The sequence below is a fragment of the Ornithorhynchus anatinus genome, chromosome Y4, assembly GCF_004115215.2.
Source record: "Ornithorhynchus anatinus isolate Pmale09 chromosome Y4, mOrnAna1.pri.v4, whole genome shotgun sequence".
NCBI classification, from domain to species: domain Eukaryota; kingdom Metazoa; phylum Chordata; class Mammalia; order Monotremata; family Ornithorhynchidae; genus Ornithorhynchus; species Ornithorhynchus anatinus.
This window is the reverse complement of record NC_053178.1, coordinates 723,055-739,439: the sequence shown is the minus strand read 5'-3', so window position 1 is coordinate 739,439 and position 16,385 is coordinate 723,055. Positions and strand designations below refer to the sequence as shown.

General features: G+C 47.5%; 1 non-coding gene across 1 annotated transcript; it reads left to right on the top strand.

Annotated features, from left to right (window-relative positions):
- Positions 1–11,275: 11,275 nt before the first annotated feature.
- Positions 11,276–11,347, top strand: TRNAG-UCC. The gene has a single exon. It is a non-coding gene; the product is annotated as a tRNA-Gly (tRNA).
- The last annotated feature ends 5,038 nt before the right edge of the window (positions 11,348–16,385 follow it).

Here is a 16,385-nt window from a genome sequence, read left to right as displayed (position 1 = left end):
GTGCTGATTTGGCTCATTACCCCAGCCTCACAACTAGCAATCTTCTGGGAACTCGCAAAAATACCAGGATCCTGTCCCTAACAGTGTAGCTCCTTTCTACAACCCTGGAGAGATGGTCAAGAAGGTATGCCCTGGAAGCAGGAGGAGATGTAGGACTGGAGAGAAGTCAGGGATGGCGAGGAATAATAAGGAGTCCTTTCCATAGAGATGGCAGGTGAAGCATGACTGTGGATAGGCTCTCCGAAGCAGGGTAGACTGAGAAAAGAAGGGGACCCAGAACATAATCTTGAGAGTCACCTCAGGTAAAGAGGGGGACAAAGAAAGAGCCAGTGAGAGAGTCTCAGGAAGATATCCTCTCCTGCGCCACTGACCTGCTTGCTCCCATCCAGTTCAGATATTTGTAGGACTAATAGTTAGGGATGACCTTTAAACCATTAAGTCTTGTAATTTCATTCTGAAGGAAGTGTGTGAAATAGTGATGAGAGAGGTATGTGGATATATGGGGGAGAGATAGAGAGATTGTGTGTGTATGTGTGTGTGTGTCTTCGTGTGTGTGACTTTTCCCACAATGTTTCCGTCCCTCCTTTCATCTGTTCCTATCAATTTCCGTATTCAGCATCTCTCTCCTCTCTCTCTTTCCTTACCAATTTGTGTCCCCTCTAATTTCCCATTCCTATTGTTTCTCTCAATCGCCTTGAATCCGTTCTCTGGCCTTTCTCTAATTTTCTCTTCATCCTCTCCTCCCTCTTCTTCATTGTCCCCCGACCTCTTTCTGCCCTTCCTCAATTTCTCTCATTCTTCCTTTCTCCACTCTTTTCTGTCTTCCTCTCTTGCAGCCCCCTGGGGTGTGTGCCATTTCCTGGGTGGATCAAATCAATCAGTCAGCCAATCAATCAATGGTATTTACTGAAAATTTACTGGGGGCAGAGCACTGTATTAAGCACTTCTTTTCTTTTAATGGTGTTCATTAAGTGCTTACCTCATGCCAGGCATTCTGCTAAACTCCCGGGTTGATACAAATTACCCAGATTGGTTAGAGCCAATGTCCCACATGAGGCTCACTGTCTTAATCCCAATTTTGCAGATGAGGTAACTGAAGCACAGAGACGTAAAGTGACTTGCCCAAGATCCCTCAGAGGACAAGTGGTGCAGCTGGGATTACAACCCAGGTCCTCCTGACTTCCAGGCCTGAGCACTATCAACTAGGGAACACTGCTTCTCACTTTGGACAGTACCATACAACCGAGTTTGTAGACAAGATGACTGCCCAAAAGGAGTTTTCATCATCTTTGGAGAAGTGACTTGCCATAGCACGGAGAAGCAGCGTGGCTCAGTGGAAAGAGAATGGGTTTAGGAGTCAGAGGTCAGGGATTCTAATCCCAGCTCCACCACCTGTCAGCTGTGTGACTTTGGGCAAGTCACTTGACCTCTCGGTGCCTCAGTTACCTCATCTGTAAAATGGGGATTAAGACTGTGAGCCTCACGTGGGACAACCTGATTACCCTGTATCTACCCCAGCGCTTAGAACAGTGCTCGGCATATAGTAAGCGCTTAAGAAATACCAACATTATTATTATAGCACCCCTCTTTCCTTTCCTTCTAAGGCCACGGAGGCTGAGTCAGGGACTGCAGTAGAACCAAAATATTAAAAATAAAAAGCAGCAAGAAACTAGACTCTTTCACTGGCAGTGATATCTGCTCTGAACGTGAGTATAAGGCTAGGGGAAAACGGTGGACAGGCTCTCCGACTAGCATCGACACTCACCTGCTCAGAGTACTCCCAGGCGCTGGGGGGGAGTCAATGCAACTTACTACTGTAATTTTAGTTTTGCTAAAGTGATTTATTAGCCCCCATTTCTGCTGACTTCAGCCCAGTCCACTTGTAGAGCCTTGTCTTTCCAAATGGATTTGAGGATTTCAGGCCTGGATAGAACCAGAGAGGAGAGAGGCAGGAGCTGCTGTTGCCACGTTACTACATCCATGTTAGTAGCAGCAGTAATTTTAGTGGTAGCAGTAGTAACAGTAATAATTGTAGTAGTGGTAGGGGCAGTAGTGGAGTAGTAGCAGTAGTAGTAGCAATAGCGGTAGCAGTAGCAGTAGTAGTAGTACTAGAAGCATATTGTGGTCAGGAATGTGTCTGTTTAATGTGTCCCAAGTGCTCCATAATACGACTATGACTGACTTAGTGGTAGTGGTGGAGGTACGAGTAGTAACAGTAAGCACCCTGGCTTAGTGGATAGAGAATGGGCCTGGGAGTCGGGAAGGACCTGGGTTCTAGTCCTGCTTCTGCACGTCTGCTGTGTGACCCTGGGCAAATCACTTAACTTTCTTGAGCTCGGTTACTCATCTGTAAGTGGGGATTTAATAATGTTGGTATTGTTAAACTCTTCTATGTGCCGAGCACTGTTCTAAGTGCTGGAGTAGACACAGGGGATTTAGGATGTCCTATGTGGGCTCACAGTCTTAATTCCCATTTTACAGGTGAGGGGAACTGAGGCACCGAGAAATTAAGTGACTTGCCCAAAGTTACACAGCTGACAAGTGGCCAAGTCGGGAGCCCCATATGGGATAGGGACTGTGTCCAACTCGATTAATTTGTATTTCCCCAGCGCTTAGACCACTGCTTGGCACATAGTAAGTGCTTATCAAATACCATAATAATAATCATAATACTTATAATAATAATAATTATGCCTCTGGCCTAGAACAACCACCCTCCTCATAACTAAAAATTACTCTCCCACCACCTTCAAACCTTACTGAAGACACTTTCTCCTCCAAAGACCTTTCCTCTTCTTTAATGCCTTCTGCATTACCCTGGCTTGTCCCTTTATTTAGTCCCTCACTTTGCCACCCCACAAGCCCCACAGCACTCACATACATATCTGTAGTGTATTTGTTTTAATGTCTGTCTCCCCTTCTAGACTGTTAGCTCATTGTGGACAGGGAATGTGACTGCTTTATTGCTACACTGTACTCTCCCAAGCACTAAGTACATGACTTTGCACACTCAAAATAAGTCAAGATGGTGGCAACAGTAGCTGGACTGTGGGAGAGCTATGACAGGGAGCAGGGACAGAGTCAAAGGTCCAATGTGGGGCAACTCCTCCAGACCCATGCTCAAAGGGGAAGCGTCGCTGACCCCATCTTCTCCCTCTCCCTGCCGGTGGGGGATCTACAATGACACCAGAAGGAAGATACACCTAGCCCCCCGGCCCCGCCCTGCCACAATGGGGGTCAGAGTACCTGGATGAGGGAAAAAGACTGCTAACCATCCCAGCGGCGACTTGGCAAACCAGGGACCAAGATACTGAATTTAGGGGAGGGTCTGCACCACCCCACAATCAGTGACCTAGGATCTATCTGGCCCCGCCAGGTCAACCTCATTCAATTCCTTCCTACCCCTTAACCCATCCACCTGACCTCAGCCAAGTGTGCCCTGTGGAACCTCCACTCCATCATGGAGCTTTCCTTCATTATTGACCCGGTTCTTGTTCGGGGCAGTACTCCTGCTTGCCATCACTGAAATCTGCTTCTCCCAGATGACATGTCTCCCCTCCTGCTCTCTCCCAGGGGGTTCATCTTCTCCATTCCCCCAGACTCACTGGGGAAGGAGGAGGTGTTCGCTCCCTCCTCATGCCTCAGTGCCACTTTTGCACCATTCCACCTCCCCCAGCAAAACCCTTTCTTTCCCTTTCTCTGAAGCCCTCCTCATGTGCCTCCACCACTCACTGCAAATTCTACAGGCTGTCATCTACCAATACGATATAATAGCATATTATTAATAAGCGGGTGATGTCCAGGGTCGGATGTTGACTTGTCTATGGGTCTATCAGATCAAAATCAAAAGGTTAGCGGCAAGCAGAGTCCTGGGGCTCGTGGTCCAAATGTCTCTGAGGCGGCAGAGGGAGTCTCCTATGGATTTCTGATATGGGGAAGGGTGGAGCTGTTGTGGGGGACAGAGGAGAGGAAACTCTTGGGGAGAGGAATAGAAGAACAAGCAACATGGGCGGGATGAGTAGTTGCGGGCTCAAATAGCAGCTAAAGTAACACAGTGAGAACAAGGGCAATATTGCCTGGGCATGGGATGGGGATGGGGATGGGGATGGGGATGGGGATGGGGATGGGGATGGGGATGGGGATGGGGATGGGAATGCGGGGGGGGGGGGGCCGGGCGTGAGAAATCAATCACCTCTGGTCAGAGCACGGGGAGGAGGGAGGGAGTGTTCCCCAAAGGATGATCGCTTCTAGGCCAAGGGAGGGAGGACGGTTGGGAATGTAATGTCCCACGGCCCGGGGTGGAGGAATGGCGGGGGCGGGGAATGGGAGCTCAATGTCCCACGTCGCGCACTGTACTCTGTGCTACAGAGTACAGAGTCCCACGGTCTGGGTTTGCTATCTGGATGGGCTTCGAGGTGGTGCAAGACGAGGTGGATTGGAAGTGGGAGGGTCAGGGAAAGATGGGGGAGGTCTGGGAGCTACTCGTGGATCTGCGGGTTGTGGGGCTTGTGCTAGCGTGAGGTTGCGGGGGGGCGGGTGGTCCTCCGTGTTGGAGTCTTGGACGGGGGTGCAGAGTCCGGGTTGGGGAGACGGCCACGAGCCCTGGGAAGGTTATTGAAGTCTGATAGCGAGGGCTTCTCGGGAAGTCAGATTCTGACACATCGTGGCGCTTCCGCGTCGGCATCTAGAGGAGGAAGAATCAACCAGGGTTGAGGGGGACCAGCGGTTCAGGGTGCGGCTCCAATGGAGAGGCGATCCCGGCGCAATCGTGTTGACGTTCGGCAGCCAAAGAATCAGCCGGGAATAAGGGACGGGGGGCCAAGGCGTGACTCCAAAAGAGAGGAGTTCCCTAACAGTTTGGCTGCCCAACTTCTATGTGCTCTGGAGCACAGGTAGGATCTTTGATTCTTTCCTTAGGCCATCTTCGTCAGCCTTCTTCAATTCAGTTCAATTCATTTCAATTAAATTCAATCCAATTCAATTCAATTCAATCGTGTTTATTGAGAGCTCACTATGTGCAAAACATTGTACTAAGCACAATCGAGAAACAGATTGCCGCTTAATTTTAAATGTGAGAATACAAATGTTGATACTGTCTTTTAACATAGTTGATTGCACTGAACGCGAACAAAGAGTGCTCTTATCACAGCGATTGTTTCCTTTGTTCAGTGGGAGGGGTTTATCTATTTTTCGTTTGCTTGTTTTTTATGGTACTTTGTTAAGTGCTACCAGGTCCAAGGCACTGTGCCAAGTGCTGGATTAGAGTCAAGATAATCAGGTTGGACACGGTCACAGAGTCCACGTCCCACATAGGGCTCTCAGTCTTAAATCCCATTTTTGGATGAGGATAACTGAGGCAAGAGAAGTGAAGTGGCTTGCCCAAGGTCACAGAGTCCACGAGGGGAGGAGCCGGGATTAGGGCCTAGTTACCTCTGACTCCCAGGCTCATGCTCTGTCAACTAGACCACGCTGGTTTTCAGTTTATGTGGTCCCCATACAAGACCTGTGGACAACCATAAAAATCAAGGCATTGCATTTGTCCCCCTTTTCTCTTTGAGCGGTTTCAGGTCTAGGCCAGTTTGATCACCCATGGTGTGCTAATTACTTGATTGGCTCAGGGCAAACTTGATTAAACTTAAGGCAAGGCACTTTCACAACACATCTTCTTCACTTTATTCTCTGCTCAGATTTTCTGCAAGGAGTGACATATCACCGGAAGATAAAATGAAGCTTCTCCCTTAAGCTCATCAGGAACCCCTGGCCATGCTGTTCAGTGGAATTTAATCCCCTAGAGACCAAAGAGGTTCCGGGGCTGGACCGAGAAACGCCCGTGGGACTTATTGCTGCCTAGCCTAATGCATTTATCCTGTATTATACTCTTCTGTTCAATTTTAAAGTGCTTTACCAGGAGACTCTGGATGTTTGGAGCTGAGCTGGCCTTGACTAGCAGAGGAAACTCTGCCCGTCAACCATCACTCCTTACTAGTGCTAAAAGAAGCTCTAATATTAATAAACCTATCTCTGATATACCCCGCATGAACACAACTCAGTCTGTGAACGTTTTTCTTCCAAACCTGATTATCTGGCATCCACCCCAGCTCTTAGAATAGGGCTTGGCCACTTGAGAAACACCACAGTTGTCATGAGAAGCAGCGTGGCCTAGAGGAAAGATCATGGTCCTGAGAAGAAAACCTGGATTCTAATCCTGGCTCTGCCTCTGATCTACTGGGGGCCTTGGCAAGTCACTTTACTTTTCTGATCGTTGGTTTCACTCATTCGTAAAATGGGTTATCCAAAACCTAGTCTCCCTCTTACCTAGGTTATGAGTCCCCGGCAGCACAGGGACTGTATCTGACCTGATTGCCTTCATTCACTCAGTCATATTTATCGGAGCACTTACTGTGTGCAGAACACTATACGAAGCGCTTGGGAGAGTACAGTTCAACAGTAAGCAGACACTTTCCCTGACCTACATGACCTTACAGTTTAGAGAAGGGGAGACAGACATTAAGACCAATAAATAAATATAGCTATGTACCATGTACAGTGCTGTGTACAGTGCTATGTACAGTGCTGTGCGTCTGGGAGCGGGAAATAACAAAAGGAGTAAGTCCGGGAAACTCAGAAGGGAGTTGGAGAAGAGGAAAGGGGGTCTTAGTCAAGGAGGACCTCCTGGAGGAAATATGCCTTCAATAAGGCCTTGAAGATGGGGAGAGAGTAATTTCTTGTCAGATTTTGAGAAGGGAGGGAGTTCCAGGCCAGAGGCAGGACAGGGGTGATGGGCCAGCAGCGAGATAGGTGAGATCAAGGCACAGTGAGAAGGTTAGCATTAAAGGAGCATACTGTGTGGGCTGAGGTGTAGTAGGAGAGTAGTGACGAAAGGCAGGAAGGAGCAAGGTGATTGAGTGTTTTAAAGCCAATGGTGAAGAGTTTTCACTAGATGCAGAGGTGGATGGATAACCACTGGAATTTTTGAGGAGTGGGGTGACTTGTCCTGAACATTTTTGTAGAAAAAAATTAGCTTGTATCTATCCCAGTGCTTAGAAGAATGGGGGGCACAAAATAAGCTCTTAATGCTGTATTATTGTTGTTACCACCGTCATCATCATCCCTCGTTATTCTTAATACCAAAAAACTATCATTATATTCTCCCCACCCTCAGCCCACAGCACTTATGTACATAGCTGTAATTTGTTTTATTTGTTTCCCCCACCTGACTGTAAACTCCTTGTGGGCAGTTACCAGCTCTGCAACGCTGTTAAACTGTACTCTCCAAGCTCCTACTAGTGTTCAATAAATAGCCCGATTGACTCATTGATTGATTGATTGATTGAAGAAGCCCAAGCCCTACCAGGTATTTAATAATCAAAGGTATTTGCTGAGCGCTGTGTGCAGAGCACTGTATTAAGATCTTAACAACCTCAACGACCTGTTGGAATTGCAGACCAGCTGGAAACTGATCTTGCTTAAGGGAAAGAGGTCTTCAGAGTCAAACTGTCCTATGCCTCGATCCCAAGTCTAACATTTGTCACAGAAAAGCAATGCTTACTTGGACTTCTTCAGAGTCATTTGTGCGCTTGGATTCCCCGCTCTTGGGCATTTGGAATATTCCCCACTCTTAGTATACTCAGTATCTATCTATGCATTTATAAATTATTCACTTACATTAATGTCCCTCTCCCCCTTTAGAGTGTAATCTCATTGTAGGTAATAATAATAATAATAATGTTGGTATTTGTTAAGCGCTTACTATGTGCCGAGCACTGTTCTAAGCGCTGGGGTAGACACAGGGGAATCAGGTTGTCCCACGTGGGGCTCACAGTCTTAATCCCCATTTTACAGATGAGGGAATTGAGGCCCAGAGAAGTTAAGTGACTTAAGTGGCAGAGCTGGGATTCGAACTCAGGAGCCCTGACTCCAAAGCCCATGCTCTTTCCCCTGAGCCACGCTGAGAATGCATCTACCAATTCTGTTCTATTACACCCTCTTAAATGCCTACTACAGTGCTGTGCAAAAAATAAGCACTCAATAAATACCATTGATCGATTGATTGATTGATTGATTGATTGATTGATTGATTGATTGAGGAGCCCAATAACACACACTTCAGTGGACTTCTGTTTCAGCCATCGTCCACCGTGATATGAAAGACAGGGAGTCGACAGGGTTTGAGAGGGAAGATAAGGAGCTCAGTTTGGGACAGGTTGAATTTTAGGTTTTAGGTGGAGGGCAGACATCCAGGTGCAGACGTCCTGGAGGCAGGAGGAGAAACGAGCCTGAAGGGAGGAGGAGAGAACGTGGGGAGATGAAGATTTGCGTGTCATCTGCCCCCTGTTCCTCCGCCTCCCCCATCTCTCACCCCCAATGATCTGGCCACCTATTTCCTCACGAAAATCAACACAATCAGGTCTGAGTTCCCCAAAGTCACCCCTCCGCCTCTCCCCTCCCCCCCACCAACCCTCTCCCCTACTTTCCCATCCTTCCCTGCAGTATCCTCAGAGGAGATCTCCTCCCTCCTCGCAAGTGCCACCCCCTCCACCTGCACCTCGGACCCCATTCCCTCTCACCTTATTAAAACCATCACCCCTGCCCTCCTTCCTTCCTTAACTTCTATTTTGAACCACTCAATCTCCAATGGCTCCTTCCCCGCTGCCTTCAAACATGCCCACCTCTCCCCCATCCTAAAAAAACCCACTCTTGACCCCACTTACCCCTCTAGTTATCGCCCTATCTCCCTATTACCCTTCCTTTCCAAAATCCTAGAACAAGTCGTCTACAATCGATGCTTAGAATTCCTTAACTCCCATTCTCTCCTAGACCCCTCCAATCTGGCTTCCGTCCCCTCCACTCTACCGAGACTGCTCTCTCTAAGGTAACCCATGACCTCCTTCTTGCCAAATCCAATGGCTCCTACTCCATTCTAATCCTCCTTGACCTCTCTGCTGCCTTTGACACTGAAGACCATCCCCTCCTCCTCCATACCTTATCTCACCTTGACTTCACGGACTCTGTCCTCTCCTGGTTCTCCTGTTGCCTGTCTGGCTGGTCATTCTCGGTCTCCTTCGCTGGAGCCTCCTCCCCCTCCCATCCTTTAACTGTTGGAGTTCCTCAAGGGTCAGTTCTTGGCCCTCTTCTGTTCTCCATTTACACTCACTCCCTCGGTGAACTCATTTGCTCTCACGGCTTTGACTACCATCTCTACGCAGATGACACGCAGATCTACATCTCCGCCCCGCCCTCGCCCCCTCCCTTCAGGCTCGCATCTCCTCCTGCCTCCAGGACGTCTCCACCTGGATGTCGACCCGCCACCTAAAACTCAACATGAGCAAGACTGAGCTCCTCATCTTCTCTCCCAAACCCAGTCCTCTCCCAGACTTCTCTATCACCGTGGATGGCACGACCATCCTTCCCGTCTCTCAGGCGCCTGCAATCTCGGTGTCATCCTTGACTCGTCTCTCTCGTTCACCCCACACATCCTATCCGTTACCAAGACCTGCCGGTTTCACCTCTACAATATCGCCAAGATCCGCCCTTTCCTCTCCACCCAAATGGCTACCTTACTGTTACAGGCTCTCGTTATATCCCAGCTAGACTACTGTGTCAGCCTCCTCTCTGACCTCCCTTCCTCCTCTCTTGCCCCGGTCCAGTCTATTCTTCACTCCGCTGCCCGGCTCATCTTCCTGCAGAAACGATCGGGGCATGTCACTCCCCTTCTTAAACAACTCCAGTGGTTGCCTATCAACCTCTGCTCCAAACAAAAACTTCTCACTCTAGGCTTCAAGGCTCTCCATCACCTTGCCCCTTCCTACCTCTCCTCCCTTCTCTCTTTCTACCACCCACCCCGCACACTCCGCTCCTCTGCCGCCCACCTCCTCACCGTGCCCTGGTCTCGCCTATCCCGCCGTCGACCCCTGTTTCACGTCCTCCCGCGGTCCTGGAACGCCCTCCCTCCTCACCTCCGCCAAACTGATTCTCTTCCCCTCTTCAAAACCCTACTTAAAACTCACCTCCTCCAAGAGACCTTCCCAGACTGAGCTCCTCTTCTCCCTCTACACCCTCTGCTACCCCCCCTTTACCTCTCCGCAGCTAAACCCCCTTTTTCCCCTTTTCCCTCTGCTCCTCCCCCTCTCCCTTCCCATCCCCACAGCACCGTACTCGTCCGCCCAATTGTATATATTTTCATTACACTATTTATTTTGTTAATGAATTGTACATCGTCTTGATTCTATTTAGTTGCCATTGTTTTTACGAGATGTTCTTCCCCTTGATTCTATTTATTGCCATTGTACTTGTCTGTCCATCTCCCCCGATTAGACTGTAAGCCCATCAAACGACAGGGACTGTCTCTATCTGTTGCCGACTTGTTCATTCCAAGCGCTTAGTACAGTGCTCTGCACATAGTAAGCGCTCAATAAATACTATTGAAAGAAAAGAAAGAAACCCTCACTCCATCATGGAAAAGCTTTCCTTCATGCCTGACCTGTTTCTGACCCAGTGTCACTGCTCCTCCTCGCCATCCCTGAAACCTACCTCTCCCCCGATGACACTGTCTCCCTTGCCGCGCTTTCTAGAGGGGGTCTCATGTTCTTCTACTCCCCTAGACTCACTGCGAATGAGAAGGAGTCAGTTTTCTTCTCGATCCGTAGTATCGCTTTTGCACATTCACACCTCCCCCACCCTTCTCTCCCTTCCTTTGATGCCCATATCTTCCTCTGAAGCCCATATCTTCCGTCTCTACTACTGTTGCCCATCGCCCGGAGACGGGTTCCTTCGGGAATCGGCGCGGCGAGAGAAAGAAAGACCGGGCACAGAAAGGTGGAGCTTTATACAAAATTGATTCCCCAAGGCGAATTGAACACCTGGATTATTTTGGACGTGGAGTATATGATTATTTATGATATTAGATCTACCCTATCAGGAGGAATATACTTACGTGCTTCTCGCATGTGACAAAAAGCCCCGGTACCACCCAGGAGAAATTCACTTATGGTTTGTTTGCATGTGGTGAGGTGGCTAACTCCTACCCACGGGCACTTCCCACTTGGTAGAAACCCATTTATGAGTTACTCACCTGTGGTAGCTACCACCACGAGGGCTCCCCACTTGGGAGGAATCCATTTTTTGTTCTGCACATCCATGATGAGGCAGGTAGCTCCCACCCACGAGCACTTCCCACTTGGGAGGAATCTATGCATTACCCACCCGTGGCGAAGCACCTAGCTTCCAGCCCCATGACCTTTTAAAGGGACACTCACACACTCACGGCTCCTACCTTGCGTTGGTGTTATAGTGGTGAGCATAGCTGCCTTCCAAGCAGTTGACCCGGGTTCGATTCCCGGCCAACGCAGTGCGTTAATTTTGCGAAGCAGCGTGGCTCAGTGGAAAGAGCACGGGCTTTGGAGTCAGAGGTCATGGGTTCAAATCCCAGCTCTGCCACTTGTCAGCTGTGTGACTGTGGGCAAGTCACTTAACTTCTCTGTGCCTCAGTTACCTCATCTGTAAAATGGGGATTGAGACTGTTAGCCCCACGTGGGACAACCTTATTACCCTGTGTCTACCCTAGCGCTTAGAACAGTGCTCTGCACATAGTAAGCGCTTAACAAATACCAACATTATTACCTTGGTGCAGGCAGAGCGAGGATCCCACGCTCTGGGTAGAGGTGACCCGCAGCTGGCTGCTCCAAGTCTCGATCCGCTAAACAGAAGATCAGAGGCTGCAAATGTTTATTACCTGTGCTCCTAGGCCACTCCAATTTCCGGCCTCGGTTTATCCTATCTCCCTCCCTCTTCCATACTTAATTTGATTGGCAAGGGGGCGAGGAATACCTTCTGAATTCCCAGCTTGGGCTGTCAATCTAGCGGTTCTGGTTGTGGGAGCAGTATCTCACCACACTTTCAAGTTCCACCTTGCGAGCTCTGGAAGTCACAAGGAAGCATCTGACCTGAGATGGTGGGTACTCCGGATTCACCTTGGTTCACCCACCCAATACAGGCACTAGTCACAGTCATCTACCACACCTCCTCCGCCTCCCGGCCCCCTCCTCAAAATTTCTGAATCATTCTGATCCCTTTCTCACATTCTTTCTTTCTCCATCCCTACATTGGTCCTTGGGGACTTCACTATCCATGTGGATTTCTACAGTGTCCACTGTCCACCTCCTCTCACTCCCCATCCTAATGACCTCCTGCTCCAACCCACCTCACTCACTCACCAATTTGGGCACATACTTGATCATCTCTTGTCACAGCTTCTCCAAGAAAACTTCTCTGACTTAAACCTCCTCTCCTCTTCTACCCACTTCCTTCCGGATCACCCTGACTTGCTCCCTTCTTTCTTCCTCCCTCCCAGTCCCACAGCTCAGACACATTTGTTTGTTTATTGGTTTGTTTACGTTTGTATGGTTGTCTATTGATGTCGGTCTCCCCTGCTAGATTGTGAGCTCGTTGTGGGCAGGAAATGTGACACACATGCATTTGTATTTACATACTCTCTCCCTCTATAATATGTATGCATTTTACACACACACACACACACACACACACACACACACACACACACACACCCCCAATTTAGAAAGCAGTGAAATATAATCTCAAACAGTACAAAGCAGTGATCCTCTGTTAGAAGGCCACAGAAGCCAGCTGCAGTGAGAAGTGTCTCCTGCATAAGCCAAGCTCTATAAAGACTGAGATACCCTGTATTTTGGGGAAAGCCATGGGCATAACAAGTGTCAGTCCTGCATCAACCTTTTTAAACCACACTAAAAGATCTTGCCTCTCTGTCAATGAAGGACAAATGTACAGCTTGATACTACCATTATCTGTGAATCCTCTTCCAACCCCAACCCCCAAATCCCACTGTAGTTCTCTTTCTCTGGGTCTCCCACTCACAGCCCATCATGGAAGCTTCGGGCAAAAGCAAGGGACAAATTAGGAACAAACAAATACCTCATTTCTCCTTTTACTATTCTCATCAATGGAGTAGTGGATAGAGAACGGGCCCGGGAGTCAGAAGGTCATGGGTTCTAATCCTAGGTTCCACCACTTACCTGCTGTGTGGCCTTGGGCAAGTCACTTCACTTCTCTGTGCCTCAGTTACCTCCTCTGTAAAATGGGGGTGAGGACTCTGTGCCCTATGCTGGACAGGGACCGTGTCCAACCTTCTTTGCTTGTTTCCACACCACCACTTAGTACGGCACATAGTACGGCACAAATACCATTATTATTGTTATTATCTTAATCATTATCATCAAATGTTGTCAGGCGGTCTCCAATTCATAGCGATTCTGTGGATGCATTCTCTCCAGAACAATCCTATTTTCTGCCACCATCTGTAACCTTGCTAACAGTTCTTCCACTATCACTGCTATGGTTTCTGTTTATCTTGGACAGAAGGTCTGCCTCTTCCACATTTCCTCTGGACTTTTCCTTCTCCAGAGAATTAATCCTCCTGATGATGTATCCAAAATATACTAATCTGAGTCATTTGGCCTTCCAAAGACCACAATGGCTTAATTTGTACCAGAATCCATTTGCTTGTTTGTTTTGGCAGCCCACGGTATTCACAAAAGCCTTCTCCAACACACGATTTCAAAAGAATCGATGTTCTTTCTATCCTGTTGTTTCACTGTCCAGCTTTTGGATCCATACACTGTCCCTGGAAACCCCACAGAATTGACAGTTTGTATTTTTGTGGCAATCCACATTTCATCAGCACATTTCATGATTTCTTTTCAGGCTCTTCAAAGCAAATCTGCCTAACATTGATCTTTGGCTCATTTCTTGACCACCAGTTCTTTTGTTATTGATTCGCCATCCCAGAAGAGAAAAAAAATCAACAATTTCAATCTTCTCTCCATCCCTATAAATGTGTTAAAACTTCCAGTTGTCAAATGCAGGCCCATCTTTTTGGTCTGCTCCTTAACTCTTAATGATAACCCCTTCAAATCTTCTTCACTTTCTGCCAGTAGGGTAACCTCAGCACAACCAAGGTTGTTCTTCTTCATATTCCTTCCTCCAATCTTTATTCCCCATTCGTCTTCATCCAGTACAGCTTCTCTCATTGTGCTTTCAGTTTCCCGGTACTGAATGCCACTGGGCCAGTGCCACAACAGGGCCAGTTGTGGAAACTTAAAAGATGTGGGGGTGAATTTCACCTGTGTTGCTCTGAAGTCCATTCCCTCTCCATCAACTTCCATTCGACCTCGTTGCCAAGGGAAGGGGACCCTCCAGCTAGTAAATCTGCCTTCTGGTTCTGGGAGTGAGCCAGTGTCATGACTTCTTGTTGCAGGCACAGGGGGATTTTAAGTGTGGGATGAAAATGTAGATTTACAGAAGGCTAAGACTCAGTGAAGGGAAATACCCAGGTAACTGAAGAAACAAGAGTGACACTCTAACCTGCATTTTTCAGTTCTTCCTTGTCTCCTCTAGATACTCCTAAATCCATCAGAGTAATCCATTTATAGCTTCATAGGCCACTGCCCTTACATTTTTAGCTCAAGTCTTGAATTTGACCTCTGTGCATGATCATCAAGATTACACAGGTTTTCTCAAGTATTGAAAAATGAAGCCCACATCTCCCAGCTGAGATGTTTGTAATAGCAACCATTACTTGGGAAGCTGGGAAACCAATGTGCACTTAACCCCTATGAAGTCCTAGGCTAAGGCCACTTTCTGGCCAAGACCCCAGCCTGCCTAGCTTCAGTCAAGAGCCAGGTCTTTATCTCTCTCTCTCTCTCCCTCTCTCTCTCTCTCTATCTATCTATCTATCTATCTATCTATCTATCTATCTATCTATCTATCTACCTATCACATTAGAACAGTGCTCTGCACATAGTAAGCGCTTACCAAATACCAATATTATCATTATCATTATTGTTACTATTATTTTCCAGAGCTGTTCTTTTGGGCGCCCAAAACCACTGTCCAGGAAAAAGTATCCTAAGTATATTTTAACCCAATGGATTTTAGTGATTACAAAAGTCTACCCTTTTTCAGTACTGGATAAAACGTGAGCTATCTGAAAGGAACTTCAAAAATGTATTCGTGTTTCAGAAATCCGAACAGTGGTAGTGTTGAATGAGTTGGAAAAATAACATTCTGTTAGGGCTCTTGATAATCCCGTGGTATTTGTGTATTATGTCAAATTTTTAGTGGGCATAGTTGAAAATGTGATGAACTTGTTAAGGATTCTGAAATAGAAAATATATATTCTCTTTAATTAACGGATTTGTGTAGTTGTGCACTGTTGTCTTTTCTGTAGAAAACTGATGCAAAACTTTTAGATGGCTAGAGAATGAAAAATGGCTACCATTTAAATTACAACTTTGGTCAGACTAGTTTGAGGCCAAGTAATAATACCTGCAAAATTGTTTTGGCAGTCATCACAAATTGAGTTGTCATTGTCATTGTCGTACCCTAGAAAAAAAGTGCTCCCCTGAAAATCTGTTAGAGGAAAAGGTCATCAGCTAGCTGAGAAGAAGATATAGAATTTGAGGTCAAATTTCTTAGTTACCATAATGTGAAGATCTATCAAATCTGTACAGTACTTCCGAAAATGCTTCTTTTTGGAAGAGTGATTGCTATTTTTTTCTCTAGGAAAGAGTTGATCAGACATATTTTGAGATCTAATTTGGAGCAGGAAATAAGCAGCTTCCATCAAAAATAAATTATATGTTTTGGGGAAAAGATATGGCTTCTAAAACCTTGTGCTCCCCAACCTCCCTTCCCCCACTCCACCCGAAGCAGCCTTTTTGGGAAGCCCTCACTCCCTTTTCCCTGTGAGGTGATTCATCTCCCCAGCCCCGAGCAACGATAATAATAATGTTGGTATGTGCAGAGCACTGTTCTCAGCGCTGGGGCAGATACTGGGTCATCAGGTTGTCCCATGTGAGGCTCACAGTCTTAATCCCCATTTTACAGATGAGGGAACTGAGGCACAGATAAATTAAGTGACTTGCCCACAGACACACAGCTGACAAGTGGCAGAGTCGAGATTCGAACCCATGACGTCTGACTCCCAAGACCGTGCTCTTTCCACTGAGCCACGCTGCTTCTCGACAATAATAATGTTGGTATTTGTTAAGCACTTACTACGTGCAGAGCACTGTTCTAAGCGCTGGGGGAGATAGAGGGAAATCAGGTTGTCCCACGTGAGGCTCACAGTCTTAATCCCCATTTTACAGATGAGGTAACTGAGGGACAGAGAAGTTAAGTGACTTGCCCACAGTCACACAGCTGACAAGTAGTGGAGCTGGGATTAGAACCCATGACCTCCGACTCCCAAGCCCGTGTTCTTTCCACTGAGCCACACTGCTTGTCAATGGACGATGTCCTTGTTCTCACTGTGTTACCTTACCTTAGCCGCCGCCTATGCCCGGACCTCC